The sequence below is a fragment of the Microcaecilia unicolor genome, chromosome 2 (assembly GCF_901765095.1).
Source record: "Microcaecilia unicolor chromosome 2, aMicUni1.1, whole genome shotgun sequence".
In the NCBI taxonomy this organism is placed as follows: domain Eukaryota; kingdom Metazoa; phylum Chordata; class Amphibia; order Gymnophiona; family Siphonopidae; genus Microcaecilia; species Microcaecilia unicolor.
In genome coordinates this window covers 318077381-318092872 of record NC_044032.1, presented here as the reverse complement: position 1 = coordinate 318092872, position 15492 = coordinate 318077381, and the positions used below count along the sequence as shown (strand labels likewise).

At 47.8% G+C, this 15492-nt stretch overlaps 1 protein-coding gene across 1 annotated transcript in view; it reads left to right on the top strand.

Moving 5' to 3' along the window:
- The window catches only part of ABCA1 (ATP binding cassette subfamily A member 1), a 706841-nt gene that overhangs the window by 312316 nt on the left and 379033 nt on the right, over window positions 1-15492 (top strand).

Here is a 15492-nt window from a genome sequence, read left to right as displayed (position 1 = left end):
TGTTCCTCCTCAACGTTCCTCTTTCTCCTATTGTACCAGATAAGTACACTCATGTTGGGCGCCTCAGCTGGTGCACAGGATGGGCATACACCCTCTCTCATTCAGCTGTTTGCTTGAGTGGCAGGGTAATGGCTGACTGAGTACTATTACTACTACTTAACATTTCTAAAGCGCTACTAGGGTTACGCAGCGCTGTACAGTTTTACAAATAAGGATAGTCCCTGCTCAAAACCCAAAAGGGCAGCTGCAAGCTCCTAGTCTTCTATATTTATTTAGTTATTATGACGTTTCTACCCCGCATTTTCTCAAGAAAGCTCAGGTTCAATGCAGCTTACATAACAAATTAAGAACAAGCATTACAAGACAATTAATATTAATACAAGAATGCAACTATTAAAAAAAATCTTTTCATATTGTCTGAACACAGATCTAAAGAAGTGGGCTTTAAGTAATCTTATAAACAGCATATAATCGACTGAGTGTCTGATATACTTGGGTAATGAGTTCTAGAGTTTAGTACTTCGGTAGGAAAAGTTAAACTATCCATTTAAGTTCAGGATAGTTTTGCAGATTAAGTTTTTACAACTTGAGAAATATAATATGAGATATTCTGTAGATGATGAGGTGGCATTTCGTGGTGATAACTTAATGAGATCTATCATATAAGGTGGTAAGATACCATAAAAAATCTGATGAGCAAGAATACAGAGCTTAAATGAAATTCTTTCATTGATATTTATTTATTTATTTATAAAATTTGTATCCCGCCTAAACCTAAGATAACCAATGTAGATCCTTAAGAAGAGGAGAAGCTTTAACTTAACGAGGCATACTCAGTGGCATACTCCAACACCAAACAAAAAGGGAGAAAGGAACAAAATCTGCAAATCAGAAACCAAGGAAGCTTGGCAGAGATGGCCTGAAGAAGGGGAATAATGAGCCAACTAGGTCTGTAAAATGTGTATTAATTTACAGTTCCAGTATCCCATTTATAAACCTACTTAGCTCAAGACACCCCTTTTTCTTCAGGCCATTTTTGCAGTGCTTCCTTGTAGAACTGTACCAAACAGCTTATTTTGCTATTCAGCTGAATTTGAATAATGAAAAATATTATTTGGCCGAATATGAATAATGAAAAATATTATTTGGCCGAATATGAATAACAGGCATTGAGCTTTAACATAACAAATAATAAAAGAAGCACCATGAAATCAGAGAGCAAGTGTTTATTTCAGTAGGATTTAGCACAGTAGAGCCCCAAATTATTTGTATTTGAATTTAAATCACTATTTAGCCAAATACAAATAATGTATTTGGGTCACTATTTGGGGCCAAATTGAATCGAATACGAATATTCAGTACAGCCCTGCTTCCTTGGTATATGTCCAACAGTACCAAACATTCTACAGAAACAGAAACTGGGACACACAGAGCTCTTTCACACAAGGGGCAAGAGGCTTTCTTTCCATGCTTGAGAAACCTTTGTTCATAAGAATATAAGAGTAGCCATACTGGGTCAGACCAATGGTCCATCTAGCCCAGTATCCTGTTTTCCAAACAGTGGCCAAGCCAGGTCACAGGTACTACTACTACTTAACATTTCTAAAGCGCTACTAGAGTTACGTAGCACTGTACAATTTAACATAGAGGGACGGTCCCTGCTCAAAGAGCTTACAATCTAAGAGACAAATGAACGGTCAGTCCGATAGGGGCAGTCAAAATGGGGCAGTCTGGATTTACTGAACGGTAAGAGTTAGGTGCTGAATGCAGCATTGAAGAGGTGGGTTTTAAGCAAAGACTTGAAGATGGGCAGGGAGAGGGCTTGGCGTAAGGGCTCAGGAAGGTTGTTCCAAGCATAGGGTGAGGCGAAGCAGAATGAGCGGAGCCTGGAGTTGGCAGAACCTGGCAGTACCTGGTGGAAACCCAAATTGTGGAAACACTCCATACTACAAATCCCAGGGCAAGCAGTTGCTTCCCATGTCTATCTCAATAGCAGACTATGGACTTTTCCTCCAGGAATTTGTCTAAACCTTTTTTAAACCCAGATACGCTAACCGCTGTTACCACCTCCTCCAGCAAAGAGTTCCAGAGCTTAACTATTCATTGAGTGAAAAAATATTTTCTCCTATTTGTTTTAAACGTATTTCCATGTAACTTCCTCAAGTGTCCCCTAGTCTTTGTACTTTTGGAACGAATGAAAAATCTATTTACTTCTACTTGTTCTACACCACTCAGGATTTTGTAGACCTCAATCATATCTCTCCCCATCTCCGTCTCTTTTCCAAGCTGAAGAACCCTAACCTCTTTTAACCTTTCCTCATACGAAAGGAGTTCCATCCCCTTTATCATTTTGGTTGTTCTTCTTTGAACCTTTTCTAATTCTGCTATATCTTTTTTGAAATACACGTTAAAAGTATGAGTTTGGAAACAAAAGGCACCTACTTTTCACTTGGTCTTCACATAGGCATTCCCAGGGGTATAGCTTGGTTGGAGCATGGGCAGAGTTCCAATATATACATGAGTATGCATAAAGCAGCTGTAAATTTGTGTGAGAGCATCAGGGCTGGTTCTGGGAGCCTATATTATAAAAATATGTAGGCGCCTATCCTGCTTATTTTTGAACGAGAAGGCCGGCCATCTTCCGACACAAATCAGGAGATGGCCGGCCTTCTCCTAAAGCCGGCCAAATCAGTATAATCGAAAGCCGATTTAGGCCGACTTCAACTGCTTTCCGTCGCAGGGCAGCCCTGGCAAGCATTTGGCCGACTTTACTTGGTCCCTTTTGTTCACGACCAAGCCTTAAACTGACCAGATGACCACCGGAGGGAATCGGGATTGACCTCCCCTTACTCGCCCAGTGGTCACCGACCCCCTCCCACCACAAAAAAATAAAAAAACATTTTTTTGCCAGCCTCAAATGTCATACCCAGCTCCATGACAGCAGTATGCAGGTCCCTGGAGCAGTTTCAGTGGGTACTGCAGTGCACTTCAGGCAGGCGGACCCAGGCCCATCCCCCCCCCCCCCCCCCCCCCCACCTGTTACACTTGTGGTGGTAAATGGGAGTCCTCCAAAACCCCCTCAAAACCCACTGTACCCACATGTAGGTGCCCCCCTTCATCCCTAAGGGCTTTGGTAGTGGTGTACAGTTGTGGGTTTTGGGGGGATTTGGGGGCTCAGCACACAAGGTAAGGGAGCTATGTACCTGGGATCATTTTGTGAAGTCCAGTGCAGTGCCCTCTAGGGTGCCCGGTTGGTGTCCTGGCATGTGAGGGGGACCAGTGCACTACAAATGCTGGCTCCTCCCACAACCAAATGCCTTGGATTTGGCCGGGTTTGAGATGGCCGCCATTAGTATCCATTATCGGCGAAAACCAATGGCAGCTATCTCTAACGCCAGCGATCTCTAAGAGATGTGGCTGGCCCCGACCATATTATTGAAACGAAAGATGGCCGGCCATCTTGTTTCGATAATACAGTCGGGTACGCCGCTTGACGGGGCCGGCGTTAGAGATGGCCGGCCCCGTTCATTTATGGCCCTCCATGTTACCTTTATACAATAGGCACCTCCTTATTGGGACTTTTCACATAAGTGCCATGTAATAAAATTAGCCCCAAACCAGCCTATTAAATGTTTTACAATCACTGGGCTGGAGTGTTTAGGAAAAAAAAAGGGTCCATACAGATTGCTCTTCAAATCTTTTCTTTCTTATGTTTTATTCTTTCAGTTGTATCCATGATAAGATATTTGTATTTAAATTATATTAAATCTTTTGTTACTTATCCACACCAGTCATTATGACTCTGTAAATTGGAGTTGCTAATCTGTTCCTTATAACAACTAATATGAACATAAAGATGTGCCATATTGGGTCAGACCAAGGTCTGCTGAGCCAAGCATCCTGTCTACAAGTACCTGGCAGATGCCAGAGTGGAGATGCATTCATTTTTCACCACATTGATCAGCAGTGGCTAACAATTCCAGCAGGGACCTCCAGCATGTGATGAAGGGTGAATATAAGGGCAAGATTTTTATGCACTGTGGGATCTGGCAATAATAACTCACATTTTATGAGAATGGAAAGAAAGTATTTTAAGGCAAAAGAAAATGGGGAAAATTAAGGAAGAAATCCTCTATTCTCCCCCTCCCCCCCAAACAAAGTAACACTAGAAGCAACCATGTTAAGATTTTGAAGTCTCTAGGTAGTACTGTTGCTTTGCAGTGCCCTGGTAGGTGGGCAACTGTGCAGGTGCCACCATATAAGGTTAACTTACAAGTATTATGTAGCACTATGATGGCAAATGATAAGCTTAAGTTTGTTAGCTTGGAAAGAAGTGCAGTTGGGTGTCATTTGTAGATCAGTTTAACAGTGTGGATCTTCTGTTGGCAGTTTGCCTTTGCTTTTAAATACATTCTTCTTTCTAGGGTTTCTATCAGGATAAGGAAGGAGACACCAGCTGAGAGGATGAGGTGGCAGATCTGAGATAAGGGACTTGTGGGGGGTAATTAACAGGATGTTTAAAAAAGCACCTATATTAAGCTTGTTTTATAAAGGTAATGTATTAAAATAGGCTCCCAAATCCAGCACCAAAAGCATGCAAATCCCATGCACACATTTAAACCTGCTCCAAAAAAGTGGTAAATATGTACATGTACCCCATTCATATTTTATAGAACTCACTTGTACATTTCAACTGCACTTAAATTACATTCCTGGCAACACCTGTGCACAGACCACATAAAAGTAAGTGTACTCTTTCTGTGCGACAACTTTTTACACACATATATGGTTGTAAAGTTTTATTAAAGCCCTATTCTGAGTGTAAAACAGGCTTTACACATGGGAAAACACTTTATAAAATAATGTGATCTAGATGATGCTCTTTTAGTGAAAAGAACAAAAAATTATGTTTATTGGGATTTGTTATATCACCAATTCAAAACATGCAGGTCTAAGCGGTGTATAAAACTAAAATCTATTAACAAATAATAAAATAATAAGAAGAGAACTCCATTACAAAGACAGGAAAGGGACTCTCCTTACACACAGAACTCATTCATTCTTAATACTAAAACAAAATTCTAACAGATTGTGATATCACCCTTATCACTCAGGGTGACCTGGTTCCCAATATGCAGATCATATGCAAATTAGGGTGCTACCCCTTCTCGCTCAGGGTGACCTGGTTCCCACTAAGCAAATTAAACAGGTTTCCCCAACTGCATATTTCTCAGGCAACTCTTTATTCCAGCCCCTGGGCTCACTTCTTCTAGCTTAATACTTTATGATTTCATAGATATTCACACTGAGCCTCCCCACACAGATACATGGGCTCAGTACTAGCTTCAATATTTTGGGGACTCCCAACCCCAGGCTTTGCAGCCTGCTTCTCTCAGTACTTTGGACACACAGTCCTTCCTTTGAACACACAGTTCTTTACCAGTACTGGGGACACACAGTCCTTCCTCCTTTGAACACACAGTTCTATAAGTACTGAGGACACACAGTCCAACACTTTCTTACCCCAGGATTTTCAGCCTGCTTGTCTCCTTTGGACACACCATCCACCACAAGTCCATAGGGTTAGCCAGTATCTTTCAGGGAGATCTCTCTTCTTCTGCTGCCAGCTCACTTCTCTTCCTTTCACCCTCTCAGGAGGGGTATAAAGTGGTTAATTAGCTACACAGGACCCAGCCCATAACCTCCTACACCTGTGGACCTCCCAGGGCTCTCCCCGGTCCTAGCGACCTCCACTCATTCTCCTTCTAGCGCCCTCTAGTGGCCTACCCCGGATAGAACAGCCTAATACTTATCACAAGATTCACCAATACCTGTGTCGTGAAAAAAAGCATATGTCACGGAATGGTGTTAAAAGCTAAGGTGAAAAAACGTTTTTTTTTAAACAAAGGCTTGAACTTAGGTAGGGAAAGTTCATTTTGTATATGTGAAGGAAGGTCGTTCCTGAGCTTTTGCGCCAGAAAGAAAAAGGCAGAATGCCGAGTGGATTCATGTCGTGCTACCTTGGGACTAGGAGATTAAAGTTAAGAGGCATTTTTGCTGCTGTAAATTGTAGAAAAGAACCTGCTGGTCCTCAGCTCAGAGCCCTTTTCCTCTGTTGTCCCACTTCCTTAGGGATCTTTCAACTCAAAACCCGGCTCCCTGGGGAGACAGGCTGTTTCCAGCACCTTTCAATTTACAGCAAGGCTTTTACACCTAGTTCCAATTGCAGCAGGGCCTTTCCAAACACAGCCCTAAATGTAGCCCGACTTTTCAAACACAGTCTCAAAAAAAGTAGCAAGGCCTTTAAACACAGTTCCACTTGCAGCAGGGCTTTTCCAAACACAGCCCTAAATGTAGCCTGGCTTTCCAAACACCTTCTCAAAAAGTAGCAAGGCTTTTAAACACAGTTCCACTTGCAGCAGGGCTTTTCCAAACACAGCCCTAAATGTAGCCCGGCTTTTCAAACACAGTACCACCAAGTAGCAAGGCTTTTAAACACAGTTCCACTTGCAGCAGGGCCTTTCCAAACACAGCCCTAAATGTAGCCTGGCTTTTCAAACACAGTCTCAAAAAGTAGCAAGGCTTTTAAACACAGTTCCACTTGCAGCAGGGCCTTTCCAAACACAGGCCTAAATGTAGCCTGGCTTTTCAAACACAGTCTCAAAAAGTAGCAAGGCTTTTAAACACAGTTCCACTTGCAGCAGGGCTTTTCCAAACACAGCCCTAAAAGGTAGCCAGGCTTTTCAAACACAGTATCACAAAGTAGCAAGGCTTTTAAACACAGTTCCACTTGCAGCAGGGCCTTTCCAAACACAGCCCTAAATGTAGCCTGGCTTTTCAAACACCGTCTCAAAAAGTAGCAAGGCTTTTAAACACAGTTCCACTTGCAACAGGGCTTTTCCAAACACAGCCCTAAATGTAGCCAGGCTTTTCAAACACAGTATCACAAAGTAGCAAGGCTTTTAAACCCAGTTCCACTTGCAGCAGGGCCTTTCCAAACACAGCCCTAAATGTAGCCTGGCTTTTCAAACACAGTCTCCAAAGTAGCAAGGCTTTGCGCGGGCTCAAAGCCTCCGGGTCCCACCCTCTTGGTCAGCCTTTTCTCCTGACCTCCTCCCGCTTGACCCGGACAGCCCCCTATACCTCCTGCTCTGACTGAGTCAGAGCCAACAGCTCCATCGGTTCCTCAGGGACCTCCTCTGGCTCTCCTTGTTCCATTGCCTCTGGCTCCTCTCCTCCCCTCTCCTCTGGAGCCCAGTCCATTTTCTCCTCTCCCCTCCCCCCCCTCCAGCTGATTCCCTTTTTCCTCATTAACTGGGTTCCGGGTTTGTTCTTTCTCCGCCCCTTTTTTCCACCACCACCTTTTCCACCAGGGTAGAGCTTCAGCTTTCTCCCTTTTTGGTTGGCCCCCTTTTGGAGCCTCTGGGAGGTGCACCCTATTTCTCCCCCTTACCTTATGCTCTCCTGGGGCTTTCTGGGACTTGTAGTGTTCTACTCTTATGTCCCTTTTGGGCAGGATCGGAACCCCCACCGTGTCTTCTTTCCCTTTTTGGTAGCTGGGGTTCCTCCCCACCCCCTTTCTTTCTCCAGACTCCTTACCATACTCCTTACAAAATGTCTTAAGGGCTGGTATTTGGTAAGAGAATAGAGGGTTCTACCTTCTTTCTTTACCTTGATATTCAGCTAGGTAACGAGGAGTGGAGAAGTTGCCTGATGGTTAGAGTAATAGTCTGAGAACCAGGGAAGCCAGGGTTCAAATCCCACTGACACTCCTTGTGACCCTGGACAAATTACTTAACCCTTAGTTGCCTCAGGTACAGTCTTAGATTACAAGCCTTGAGAAGAGGAAAATAATTCCCATACATGAATGTAACTTGCCTTGTTCTACTACTGAAAGAATATGTGCTAAATCCAAATTAATAATACTTATCCAGCAGGTAGATTGATATCTGCTATTTGTGCAGCTGGAGTTACCTGACTAAATTTATATATTTAAGAGACAATTCTATAACAGCACCACCATTTAGGCAGCCAAATTAAGCAGGTAGTGTGCCTATTCTAGAATGTCACCTATGCGTGTAATTTTGTCATTATAGTAGCATTATACTATCAAACATATAAATGGCAAGTGACCGTACTCACCCACAAATGCGCAGTAAAGACCGAATGTTCAAGGAGCAACACTCCAAGCCCCGCTTCCAGCAGCAGCTCCTGTACCGAACGTAATGCAGCCAATAGGGAGGGAAGGAGGGGGTGTGGAAATCGGAGGGGGAGGGAGAGAGGGTGGACAAGAACTAGGATAGGAGGAGAGGGGGCGGAGCCGTGGAATTCGCAGGGGAGGAGCCATGTACATCGGAGGTGCACAAAACAAATCGGGGAGCCTTGGAATTCGCAGGGGAGGAGCCATGTATATCGGAGGTGCACAACAAATCTGCAACTAGGGAGGAGGGCATGGAACTCGGAAAGGGGTGGAGTTGGTGGAAAACGGATGGAGAGGCGTGGAAATCGGACGGAGAGGGAGCGAAGGAGGGGGCGTGGACATCGGTGGGAGAGGGAGGGAGGATGGACAAGCACTAGGATAGGAGGAGAGGGAGGAGCTGTGGAAATCGCAGGGGAGGAAAAGTGTAAATCGCACTCAAATGGGAGGCTCTAGGGAGGGAGGGCAGGACCATTAGTACTTTAAAACGGACAATAGGAAGGAGGTCTGTTGTTGGACATGGGCATGGAAATCGCAGGAGGAGGGAGGAAAGGAGGGGGCGTGGACATCAGAGGGGGGAGGGTGGACAAGAACTAGGATAGCAGGAGAGGGAGGAGCCGTGCAACAAAACCAAATGGGCACAGGCGCAACGATCATGGGCGGAGCAAATGCGGCGACTTGCCCAAACATAACCAATCGCCAGAAGCGCTACCATCCGGGGAGGAGCCAATGTGGAGACCTGGGCGACGAGAAACTAATGCAGGAGAGAAGAGAACCACGATGTACAAGGGCACAGCAGGAACGGTGAGGTGGGCGAGGCAAAACAAAGAACAATACCAGAAACCAAGCAGGGATCCAAAAACGTTGTGGGGCCAACAGCAAAAGGTAAACAGGTGCATTCACTCGCTGCACACACACACACACAAGTCCTGCTTTGCTGCCTGAAGCAAAGGCATAGCTGTCTCACTGAACAGCACGAGTCAGCAGAAGGGGCGGAACAACAACAACATGTATGGGGGGGGAGGAGAGACTGGCATGCGACTGCAAAATGAGCCTGCCTTTCAAACTGCTCTTTACAAGGAGACAGAGGAGGGTTGCTGGACATGGGGGGAGGGCAGGGGACAGAGCAGAGTTGCTGCACATGGAGGTGAAATTTAAAAAACTTGCCCGTTTTAACAGGCTTAACGGCTAGTACTAGCATAAATCGGCATCAATGCTCCTACATTTAAGCACTAACATTTACGACAGGTCTATGGCTCATGTAGATGTTAGTGCCTGAAGGCAACATTCCTTGTTGTCCATACCAGACCAGTCTAGACCATTGGGATGGAGACGGATAAAAAAAAGGATTTCTTTGTGATTTGCCCCCAAGGGTATCACGCAGCCCTGGAACGTTCAGCATTTTCTCTGACTCCGGAATGGTTTTTGGCCCACACAGCTCCTCTTTGGTGCTCTCTTATGGCTCTTACTCCAGCTATTGCCAGGGTTTAATAGAGCAGGGGGGTTTAGTTCTAGACAGATTAGCTCCTTTTTCTTGGTCTGGAAACATAGCTGTAGCTGGGTGAAGCTTGGTGGGGCAGTCAGTCCCCCCCCCCCCCCCCCAACCCATTCTGAAGGCAGTTAACACCTCGAATGCCTTTTTAAAATTATTATCAATTTCAATAAACTTTAAAGAAATTTGAATAAAGAAGCAATTCAGTAGGCACTACAATATAACCTCAATCAATCTGACAACAATCTGCTAGAACATTTAAGGAAGAGAGATCACAATTCACATGTTAGAAGGAATATTACATTCAAAAAAATAATTAAATAAGATGAACAGTGGATACCCCTCTATTATGACCAAACTTCAAAGAGAAACCCACTTATCTATCACAGCCCTGTTACTCCTCTACCTTAAAAAAAAAACTGAAGCTGTGCATGGTCATAGAAAACATAAGATCCAAATAGACCAAGCATTTACACAGGTACCTTAATTGAAATTTAGCCCCAAAAGCAATAACATGCTGTTTAAAAGACAAAAAATTTCTTCCTCCTATTTTGAGTCCACTTGGAAATATCTGGAAAGACAGAGATTTTCCCTTCAAAGCAAAAAACTTCAGAGGACTTAAAAAAGAGGCAGAAAAGCATGTCCTTATCCTGCTGAAATGCAAAAGTTACAAGTAATGTAGATCTGGTGACTACCTCCTCAACCAAACTTTCCAAGACATAAGTAATATCAGAAGATACTTCTACCAAGGAATTGCCAGGGAGAGAGCTAGTACGTCTAGGAACTGGCAAATAATGTATTTTATGTAATAGTGGAAGTCCAGTATAAGAATATTTAAATTTTTCTTTCAAAAACCTGTAAAATAGGTCTTTAGGTGTAGCAGTCAATATTTTAGGAAAATTCAAAAGTTAATTTATCTTGATCCAAAGTCGTCTGAACACTGCGACTTCTGAATAGAAGAATCTAATAAATTCAACTTATCTGTCTGGATCTTCAGCACTTCTTCGCACTTGACAATCCTTTGTGCCTGCTGATAAACTTGAGGGGAATCACATTGTGTAGATGGAATCCAGGACTGACCGGATAGTAATGTGTCACGCCGCTGCGGATGATCCGGAGTAGTGAGCCCTTGGGCTGCTGCCAGAGACCAGCAACAGCAGGGGAACCACCCAAACTGGAAGTGAGGCCAAACACCAATAGGCTGGTACCAGGTACAGGAGTCTCGAACAGGTTTGGCTGGACAGAACTCTGAAGCGAACTTGCCCTGGCTGGAGTGGAACCAAATGCTGGAACGGACTTGGCTTGACTGGACAGGAACCAAAGGCTGGGACGGAAACAACTGCTGGAACGGACTTGGCTTGGCTGGACTGGTACCAAATTCTGGAATGGACTTGGCTTGGCCGGACTGGAACCAAATGCTGGAACGGACTTGGCTTGGCCGGACTGGAACCACATGCTGGCACAGACTTGGCTTGGCTGGACTGGAACCAAATGCGGGAACAGACTTGGCTTGGCTGGAACAGGATTCAGGATTTTCAAACAAGGCAGATACAAGCAGGGTAGGGCAGAAGCTAAGGACAAACAGGGCGATACAAGCAGGAAGGGAACTAAAGCTGAAGACAGACAGGGCAGAGACACAAAGTAAGGAACTGAAGCTAAAGACACACAGGGCAGATACAAACAGTAAGGAACTGAAGCTAAAAACACACAGGGCAGCTACAACCAGCAAGGAAGCTAGAACTGAAGACAAACAAGGCAGATACAAACAGTAAGGAACTGAAGCTAAAAACAAGACAAGAACTAGCAGAGCTAGAACTGCAACAAGCACTCACAGACGAAATCACATCTGAAGACCTCTGTTGCAAAGGCAAGTCTGACAATTCTCAGGAGCTTAATAAAGGCAATTACAGATGAGGTCACAGGTGAGGCTTGGCAGCAGAAACACCGGGGCAAGTATGGAGTGCTGGAACATCAGGACCAGAATGGAACCTGAAAGATGTCTGGGAAACAGGAAAGGACAGTCCACATCAACCACAGGGCCTGGTCACCCGAGGGCAAGGTGAGAGTAGGCATGGAATACAGTCACAATCGTGACATAACGAGGGTCACCTCAGAGGGTCTCACCAGGGGAGGAACAGTTAGAATAGTCCCATCTCCCATTGCACACTCTACCAATCCTCCAGGAGTTTGATGGACTTGACTCCCTTCCTTGGCATTGTTTCCACCAGAAGCACTCCTTGAAGAACCAGCATGCCCTTGGTCACATCAGGTAACGTGCACTGCGATGTCTGGAATGAACCCGACATCAAAGGGTAGGGCTGAGTGAAACTTCACTCCCGAAGCCCAAAGTTTCCTTCAGCACTGGGCCAGTCAGTACGCCCATAAATAAGGGCATCATGAAGCCGCTAATTGTTGCCTACCGAGCCGAAGAAAGTGTCCTTCTGCTGCAGTGCAGAAACCGCCTTCTTTCCCCATCTGTTCGGCATAAGAAAAAGTAATGGCCATCTTGGATCTCCTATCCGGTGTCAAATGCCTTTTGAGTGAGATGATTTTCTTTCTTAAAAGAATGACTTATTCCTTAATTTTTTTTGAGTTTCTTCACAGTGTGGTAAATAATTGTTCTCTGAGGACAAGCAGGCTGCTTGTTCTCACGACTGGGTGACGTCCGCGGCAGCCCCCATCAACCAGAAGAAGCTTCGCGGGCGGTCCGCACGCAGGGCACGCCCACCGCGCATGCGTGGCCCTCTTCCCGCCCGTGCGTGACCATTCCCGCCAGTCTTTTCTTTTCCGCGCCTGGAGAGAGACGTGTCGCACATCTCTCTCTTCGTCACCCCGGAAAACCATCGCGTTGTTCGCGAACCTTCTTTGTTTTTTCCTTGTTCTTGTCGCGCGTTCCGCAAGGGTTTTTTCTCTTGTTAAAAAAAAAAAAAAGAGAACGCGCTGTTTTTTCCCTCGTTTTCTAGCGGGGGCGTCGCGTTGCGGCCTTGTGGCCGCGCGGTCGATTATTTTTTCGAGGTGTGATTTTACCGCCACCATCGACGACTTTGATTTCGCCGACGCGATTTTTCCGTCGATGTCCTCGAAGGTCCCGAGTGGATTTAAAAAGTGTGTTCGGTGCGGCCGGCCTATCTCGCAGACCGACACCCACGCTTGGTGCCTCCAGTGCCTCGGGCCGGAGCACGATACCAAGTCGTGTACTTTGTGTCTTGGTCTCCGGAAACGGACTCAAGTTGCGAGGCAAGTTCTTCGGGACCGTATTTTTGGAACTTGCGCCGGCCCCTCGACGTCGACCTCGACGGCATCGGTATCGACGGCCGGTTCTTCGGTACCGGTATTGATGTCCGCGAAATCGGCACCGATGGCATCGACCCCAGGAGCACAGGTCCCGTCGGCCCGCCGGTCTTCCGGTGAGGGTAGGGGTGAGAGGCCGCGTGGGCAATCGGCCCCGGTCACTCCCTCTGCTCATGGCCCTCGGGACCGAACCCTGTCGGATCCGGCCCCTCGAGACCGAGGGGGATCGACCTCCTCCTCCTCCATACCACCTAGCGCCGATGACGGGCACCGCAAGAAGCCAAGGAAGCACCGTCATCGGTCGCCATCGATGCACCCGGCCTCCGGCGCCGGAGAGGAGTCGACGCCGGGTCAGCGTCGAGAGGAGAGGTCCCCCTCGGTAGTGGAGGTACCGACGCGTCAGGGTCCTAGCACTTCGGTGCAGTCTCCTGGACCCAAGCAGCTTCCGGCACCGACGCCTCTACCGGCCCCCCCGTCTTTCCCGGCAGCGGGCCTGGACGAGTGCCTCCAAGCCATCCTTCCGGGGATCCTGGAAGGGCTGATGCGCCAGGCTGTGCCGGCACCGGGGGTGCTTGCGCCCTCGGCGCCGTTGACTGTGGTGCCGGCGAGCTCTAGCCCGGTGCCGAGGCCTTCGACACCGACGCAGCTTGCGGCGCCGGTCTCGACCGCCACGCAGGTGGAGTCCCCGTCGACGTCGATGGAGGGAGCTTCGTCCCCGCCGGCGCAGGAGTCCACCGCTCGACGACACCGAGGCCTCGGTGCCTCGACGTCGAGCCGGGCCCGGTTGAGGACTCAGCTACATGAGCTTATGTCCGATACCGAGGAAGAGGCCTCGGGGGAGGAGGAGGACCCCAGATATTTCTCCTCAGAGGAGTCTGTGGGCCTTCCCTCCGACCCCACGCCTTCACCTGAGAGGAAGCTCTCGCCTCCTGAGAGCCTCTCCTTTGCCTCCTTTGTTAGGGACATGTCTATATGCATTCCCTTCCCCGTGGTCTCTGTGGACGAGCCGAGGGCTGAGATGCTCGAGGTCCTCGACTATCCATCACCACCTAGAGAGTCCTCCACGGTGCCGTTGCACAATGTCCTCAAAGAGACACTGCTCCGGAACTGGATGAGACCATTATCTAATCCCACCATTCCCAAGAAAGCAGAGTCCCAGTACAGAATCCACTCGGACCCAGAGTTAATGCGGCCCCAATTGCCCCATGACTCGGCGATCGTGGATTCTGCTCTCAAGAGGGCACGGAGTTCAAGGGATACCGCCTCGGCGCCCCAGGGGCGGGAGTCTCGCACTCTGGACTCGTTTGGGAGGAAGGCCTACCAATCTTCCATGCTCGTGACCCGCATCCAGTCTTACCAGCTCTACACGAGCATCCACAAGGAACAATGTGAAGCAACTGGTGGACCTGGTCGATAAGCTCCCGCCGGAGCAGTCCAGGCCTTTTCAGGAGGTGGTCAGGCAGCTGAAGGCGTGCAGAAAGTTCCTGTCCAGGGGTATCTATGACACCTGTGACGTGGTGTCTCGTGCTGCGGCCCAAGTTATAGTGATGCGCAGGCTCTCATGGCTGCATGCCTCTGACCTGGACAACCGCACCCAGCAGAGAGTGGCTGACGTCCCTTGCCGGGGGGATAATATTTTTGGTGAGAAGGTCGAGCAGTTGGTGGACCAACTGCATCAGCGGGAAACCGCCCTTGACAAGCTCTCCCACCGGGCGCCTTCAGCATCCACCTCAGCAGGTGGACGTTTTTCCCGGGCCCGGCAGGCTGCGCCCTATGCTTTTACCAAGCGTAGGTACACCCAGCCGGCCCGAAGGCCTCGACAGGCACAGGGACAGCCCCAGCGTGCTCGTTCTCGTCAACAGCGTGCGCCTAAGCAGCCCCCTGCGCCTCCACAGCAAAAGCCGGGGACGGGCTTTTGACTGGATCCACGGGAACATAGCTGCCATCAAAGTGTCCGTGCCGGACGATCTGCCGGTCGGAGGGAGGTTAAAATTTTTTCACCAAAGGTGGCCTCTCATAACCTCCGACCAGTGGGTTCTCCAAATAGTGTGGTGCGGATACGCCGTAAATTTGGCCTCCCTTCCACCAAATTGTCCTCCGGGAGCTCAATCCTTCAGCTCCCATCACAAGCAGGTACTTGCAGAGGAACTCTCCGCCCTTCTCAGCGCCAGTGCGGTCGAGCCCGTACCACCCGGGCAAGAAGGGCAGGGATTCTATTCCAGGTACTTCCTTGTGGAAAAGAAAACAGGGGGGATGCGCCCCATCCTAGACCTGAGAGGCCTGAACAAATTCCTGGTCAACGAAAAGTTCAGGATGCTTTCCTTGGGCACCCTTCTGCCAATGATTCAGAAAAACGATTGGCTATGTTCCCTGGATTTAAAGGACGCATACACTCACATCCCGATACTGCCAGCTCACAGACAGTATCTCAGATTCCGCCTGGGCGCACGGCACTTTCAGTATTGTGTGCTGCCCTTTGGGCTCGCCTCTGCCCCCACGGGTGTTTACAAAG